Source organism: Chrysochloris asiatica, unplaced genomic scaffold (assembly GCF_000296735.1).
Source record: "Chrysochloris asiatica unplaced genomic scaffold, ChrAsi1.0 scaffold00113, whole genome shotgun sequence".
Taxonomy (NCBI): domain Eukaryota; kingdom Metazoa; phylum Chordata; class Mammalia; order Afrosoricida; family Chrysochloridae; genus Chrysochloris; species Chrysochloris asiatica.
The window spans coordinates 10,882,018-10,888,848 of record NW_006408631.1 but is presented as its reverse complement, the minus strand read 5'-3'; the positions used below and the strand labels follow the sequence as shown (position 1 = coordinate 10,888,848).

Genomic DNA, 6,831 nt, shown 5'->3' with positions numbered 1-6,831 from the left:
TTACCGGAGGAGCTCCCAGGACTCCACAGCTCCGTAGAAGAGATGCACTAAGGTTTCTTGGGAAGACTGCCCATACAACTTCCCACACTGCAGATGGTAGACATACTTAGTGTCAGGGTAGGAGGGGAGCTTCAGCTGATAATTCTTTTCCAGAGCCGGTGGTACAAAATGAACCCCCAGATAGCGATTGTTGTTGTTTCGTGCCGACGATTCGGTTCTGACCCATAGCGACCCTGTATAGAGTTTCCAAGGAACGACTGGTGAGCTTGAACCACCGACCTGTAGTTTAAACGACTTTGCAGTCTGGCGCATTAACCCACAGCACCACACCAGGTATCGACCGATAAACTAGGCTGCAGACTTCTCAGGTGCTGTGAGAGAGATGAGCAAGTCTGGCTGGAGGCCCTCTGAGTTTCCTTTCTCCACATTCCATCCTGAGGGAATGTCAATGCTGGCCCAAGGCACAATGATTCCACTCAGGACTTTCAGAATGCTCCGGAATGGCTCCGAACATCACCTTTGAAGCTGAAACCCAAGATTGCATCCACCACCAGCTCATTGAGTTCATCCATCTGCATGAGCTGTAATGGCATTTCACCAAGGAGGAAAAGGACGTCCATTTTCTGACACCGAGTGACAGTGCAAGGAAGAGTGGCTTGTTAGGCCTTTTGGGGTAGTAGATAGTTGACTGGTAGCCAAAGAGTTTGAGGTGTCGTGCACAAGACCAGGCCATCTCCTCTATTATTCCCAGGACCACAAATGAGCAGGTCTGTAGGGGGGCTCCTGGACATGGACATGGGGGGAGAGGCCTTGGCAATGGCTGTGGAACAACTCAGTCCAGCCAGCTCCATAAGCTAGTCCACACTGAACTGGTACTCATTAAACAGATCCTGGTCCACCGCCTGTGCTTCTTCCTGGCTCAGATACTTCACCGCTGTGCTAGCCATGGTCCCTGGGTACCCAGGGACCCCCGAGTTCGGCCGCAGCGACACCCACCAGATAGTTCCGTAGCGGCAAGCACCAGCCAGGTGTCTAATCCGCTGCAGGCGCGAAGCAGCAACCAGCAGCCGGAGTCCCAGCAGCGCTCGCAGCCCTGACATTCAGCCTGAAGAGCGCGCCCCTGGGCCGACCCAGCTCTCCACCTTTAGCTTAGATTTTTGCACAGTATTTCTATCCTTACAAAACGGTAGTGTTGTTAAGGGCCATCGAGACAGTTCGAACTCATATCGACCCTGTATCTGGTTTCCGAGAAGCAGTTAGTGGGCTTTAAGCCACTGACTTTGTCATTAGCAGTCCAGTACTTACCCTACCGTGCCATACTAGGACTCCAGAAAAGGTATTGTTGTTAAATGTCGTTGAGTCAGTTCCAATCCATAGCGACCCTGTATAGGATTTTCAAGGAGCAGCTGGTGAACTTGAACCGCTGACCTTGCAGTTCAAAACCTACTTTACAGTCCAGCCCATTCACCCACAGTGATAATGACTATAACGAACGGTTCTTTACCTACTACTTAAATTAAGACATACACCTTCACTGTAGACTTCTGCTCCTCTTGATAGCCTCTCAGGACTGGAGTTAATTGTGTTCTTGTTTATTTGCCTTCACCTCTAAGATAAAGAAAGTGAACTAAGGTTCTCCAATGGGGACATTTGAGTATTGTGCAAAGAGCACTGGACTCTTGGTTAGGCCTAGAAGTATGATCTTGGCTAAATCACTTCAGCCTGAGTTTTTCTAGGTGTGAATTAGGAATAATGATCCTTACCCCAAAGAAGTTTTTAGATATCAGTGAATGTGAATATTGTGAATGCATTTCAATCAGACTACCAGGAAGACATTTCTAGTTAAATTAAAGTGGATTTATTACTTCTTTTCAGTGAGGTTTTCAATTGAAAGAACTTACTTCAGGATGATTTGAGAAAGGGTCTAAGGAAGAATCTAGATTGGATGCTCTCAGGAAGTTGAGATCTTTTGTGGTGGCTCAGTGATCTTTACAAATCAATGTTGTTTTTGAGTGCTGTTATGTTGATTCCAAATCATAGTGATCCCTGATACAGAGTTGAACTGTCCCATAGATCTTCAGATGTTTTGGAAATCTGTCTTTGCAGAAACAGATCAACTGGTCTTTCTCTTGTGGAGCAACTGAGTGGGTTTGAATCACCAGCCTTTTGCATCACCAGGGCTCCTGAAGAGCATCATGTTTGGTAACGTAGAGAGTCAACTAGATGGATTAGCATAGTGGCCGCAACCATGGGCTCAAGCCTAAAGATTGTGAGGATAGTGCAGGACTAGGCAACATTTTGTTTTGTAGTTCACGGAGTCACTGTGAGTTGGAACTGACTTCCTGGCCTCTAATAAACAACACAGTGACCTGTCCTAGGCACCAAAAAAGACCCCAAATTCCAACATATTCTATTAGAGAGCCCTTTAGTAAGCCAGAAACAGAACAAAGACAAGCTAAAGATGATCCTCTGGATGAGGAAAACCATCAAGAAGCACCAAAATGGTTTTGACATTCATGGCCATGGGCTAATTATAGATGATGGAAAACAAAGGGAGTCATCACAAAATCATGATTGGTGGCAAATCAATTGATTACCATCGCTGGTGGAACTACGGAAGTAGGGAAGGCACCATGATTGGGATACATACACAAGTGTAGATTTAAAAAACTTACAGGATTGGTTCTGGGGCTTTGTCTACCTGGCTGGGTATGACTCATGACCACAAGGACCTAAGTCATAACAGCCAGACCCCAACTTTCAATGACATGCAACTACTGTCAGTAAATCTTTAAGGGAATGCCCAGTCAAGGTCCTTGATTCTCTGTGAAAATCTGAGGGCAAGACTGCCTATTCCTGGGCTGGCCTGGGCATTGTAATCTACTTTCAAACACACTCAGCCAGAGAGCAAAGGTGCCACATTGCTAGTTAATGGCCAGGAAGAACTCAGATGGAGACTGGACTTGTGTCAAGACTTTAAATGGAGTTAGGGCTTCCACTGTAAACCATAGACTTCCACAAACCCAGTGCTTTAGAATTTAAGCTCTTATACAGGCCGTATTGTCATCTGTGCTTTGACAAGCAATGATGTGGCCTGTTTTGGTTTGTTTTATCATGATGTCAGAGAAAACTAGTCTGAAGTTGCTATGCCATGAGAATGTTTAAGTCTAACAGGAGAACAAACAGCCTGACTATGAATATCAGACCAACTTAGAGTAATTGAGGTCTAGCTGCAGATGACAGTCAGTTCCAGGTATCAGGGACTGCACAGAGAGGTTTTAGTGCCAGCCATGAGCCTTTTGGCCCAAGGGCCCAAGCCAGATACCTCCTTTACTAACTTGGTGCCTTGGAGCTGGTTGAGCCTCAGTTTCCTGATCTGTTAACTGGAAACATCCAGATTCTCCTACTTACTTCATAAGGCTATGATCTTATGCTTTATTTAAATTTTTAGGGCCACATAGTTGTTGAGAAAACAATGTGTATATGTGAAAAGCAAAAAAAAAACCAAACAAAAACACCTAAACCTGTTGCACTTGAATTGGCTCTGACTCAAGACAGCCCCATACGTTACAACGAAGAAGTGCCCCAGAGAGTTTTTCTTAGCTGTAATCTTTATAGCAGCAGGTAGACAGGCCTTTTTCTGATGATGTCACTGGGTGAGTTCGAGTCTCCAACTTTTAAGTTCATGTTGTTGTTGTTAAATGCTGTAGAGTTGGTTCTGACCCATAGCGACCCTGTATAGGGTTTCCAAGAAGAGGCTGGGAAGCTTGAACCACTGACCTTGTGGTTCAAATCAACCTTGCAGTCTAGCACATTAACCCACAGCGCCATGTTGTTGTTGTTGTTATGTGCCTTGGAGTCGGTTCCGACTCATAGTGACCCTGTACAGGGTTTCCGAGGCTGGAAATCTTTACAGGAACAGAAAGCCTCATCTTTCTCCCACGGAACAGCTGGTAGTTTCGAACTGCTGACCTTGAGGTTTACAGCCCGATTCATAACCACTACGCTACCAGAGCTCCTTTCTTTTAAGTTCATAGTCCAGCACAGATCATTTGTACCACCCAGAGACCTGCTTGTCTCTATAATCTGTAACATAATGTTCTGAGTGCTTCAGATAAAAGTGAATTAAAAAAATGTTTATCCTATCAAAAATATATAAAATATTATATAATTATTCTTCAATATTATCAACTGGGGAGTCCTGATATGGCACCGTAGGATAAACAGTGGACTAAAAGGTCAGTTTGAACCACAAGGTTGACAGTTTAAATCCACCAGTTGCCCCTAGGAAACCCTATCAGAGTTGCTATGAGTCAAAACTGACTCCACAGCGCTTAACAACAACAATCATCACTGGACATTTTGTTTTCCTTTCTACTTATCACCTCCCCTCTACAGAGTGCCATGCATATGAGTACTATAAGAAAGGCAAGACGGTTTTTTTGACCCCATTCCAATTTCTTATTTTCCTGCAGAATATTCTGAATGTGTAAAAGCTAGCTTAGCTCTCTACAGTGTCCATTTGGAATGCTTTTGATAAACATTGTCCTGATTCATTGTGACAGAACAATAGCACAGAACCCTAACCTTGAAGGTAGTTAATTAAGAACATTTGTGGCTGTATTAACTCCAAAAGGCATTTCTAAATGTCAGATCTACCACTCCCACAGCTCCTTTCAGAAGGTGATTTCAGAAAGCATATTTATGTCTCTTAATTAGCAGTGGCATCCAATTTATCTTTGTCCTTAACATTTTATGAGAGGCACTCCCTCCAGGCAACTATACTGCCACCAGAGACTTGGGGAGGGTTGATGGGGAAAGCGCATGTTGCATCAGGCTTCTCATCTGAAGTCCTTAAATCCTCCTGCCCTCTGCTTCTTGATTTCATATCCTGTCACTAGTTAGTTTTGAGGTCAAATCCAGCTTTATCATCCTTTCAACTCCATTGCTCAACTGCCCCTAGGAGCCCTGGTGGCACGAGGGTTAAGTGTTCTGTTACTGTGAGGTCAACTGTTGGAACCCACCCACCAACCACTCCGTGGGAGTGCAAATCTGCTCCAGTAAAGATTACAGGCTAAGAAAGTTTATGGGACAGTTCTACTCTGTTCTATAGGGGTACTGTGAGTCAAATCAATTTGACAGCCCTCAACAATAACAAAACTGCTCCTGTAGTTATTAAGAAATAACCCTTTATCTTTGCTGAGATTACCAACTGCAGGGATATCCATCCACTTCCTGCCTCCTTAAGGATTTTGCCTTCATCATTCCCTCATAATTCAGTTGTTCAAAAAATGTTTACTAAGTGTATACTATACTATATAGCAGGCACTGTGCTAGGCTCTGGGGAAACAACAGAAAACAAGTTTTCTGCTCTCATACATACTTATGTTGGGCTTGCTGTTGTTAGGTGCTGTTGAGTCCATTCTGACTCATAGTGACCCTCTATAGAGTTTCTGAGGCTGTAAATCTTTATGGAGCAGAAAGTCTCATGTTTCTCTTATGGAACAGCTGGAGGATTTGAACTGTTGACCTTGTGGTTAGCAGTCCAGTGTCAATTCTACAGCGCCATCAGTACTCCATGTTGGGGTAGAATCACACAACAAATAAACAATATATTAGAAGGTGACAAGTGCTGTGGAGAAAAATATGAGGGTAAGTTGAAAAGTATTGCTACAAAATCATAGAAACCTTTTATTAAACAAAAATGTCAAAAAATGAAGCTATTGTTTCTCAGCATAATCCCCTATCTAGATCTATACATATTTTAAGACCCAATGCTTTCACATCTCTGACCCTTTCCTGAATAATTCTGTGCTTTTTCATTTATACTACATCAAAATGGCAGTTTGGGCATCCTCAAAGGACTCAGTTTTCCTTTGAAATGGTCTTTGAGTTTGGGAAATTAAAAAGATGTCTGAGAGGGCAAGATCAGAGATGTAGGGTAGATGGGATAAGGTTTCCAAATGAAATTTTTCTAGCACAACCCTTGCTACTCTCAAAGAATGAGCAGGTACATTGCAATGAAAGGGGGAGAAAATCCCTAAGCACGATTTTCCTGGCCTTTTTTCTTACAAGTGTAGTTTTCAATTTTCTTGACACTGTCTTCATAATAAGCCCCTATGATCGTCTTGTGTCCTTTGAGAAAATTTCTTAAGAGTACCCCTTGGGAATCCCAAAAAACAGGCACCATAACCTTCTAAGCGAACTTTTCTGCCTTGAATTTAACTGGCCCAGCAGACACCCTCAGAAGCCACTATTGTGATGAGGCCTTCTTTTTCAAGCCACCCTAGTGAGAGAGCTGTCTGCAGCCATATATTGATTTGCAGAAACATACTTAAGCATGTTCTGTTTGTAATAAACCTTGTGCCTGTATGGAGTAGCACCCTGTTGTTGTTGTTGTTAAGTGCCGTCGAGTCGGTTCCTACCCATAGTGACCCTGTACAGGGTTTCCGAGGGTGTAAATCTTTACGGGAGTAGAAAGCCTTATCTTTCTCCTGCGGAGTGGCTGGTAGTTTCGAACCGCTGACCTTAAGGTTCGCAGCCCAATTCGTAACCACTACGCTACCAGAGCTCCTTGGAGTAGCACCCTAGAAGCCATATATTTTTTATTTGGCCTCAAAAAGTGAGGGGATCCTAAAGACCACGTGTAGGGATGTAGAGTTGAGGAAAGGAATTGTTGCTTAAAAAAATTTTTTTTAAAATAGAGGTGCCGTGGAAAAGATCTGTAGTAGAGCAATGTTTGAGTAGACACATGGAGGACATGGGGTTTCTGAGGAAGAGTGTTCCAAGCATATGGCCATGGGAACTAGTGGTCAATTAGGTACTGTTTTG

General features: G+C 43.6%; 1 pseudogene; it reads right to left on the bottom strand.

Annotated features, from left to right (window-relative positions):
- Nucleotides 1-1,115, bottom strand: LOC102812036 (annotated as a pseudogene).
- Nucleotides 1,116-6,831: the final 5,716 nt, after the last annotated feature.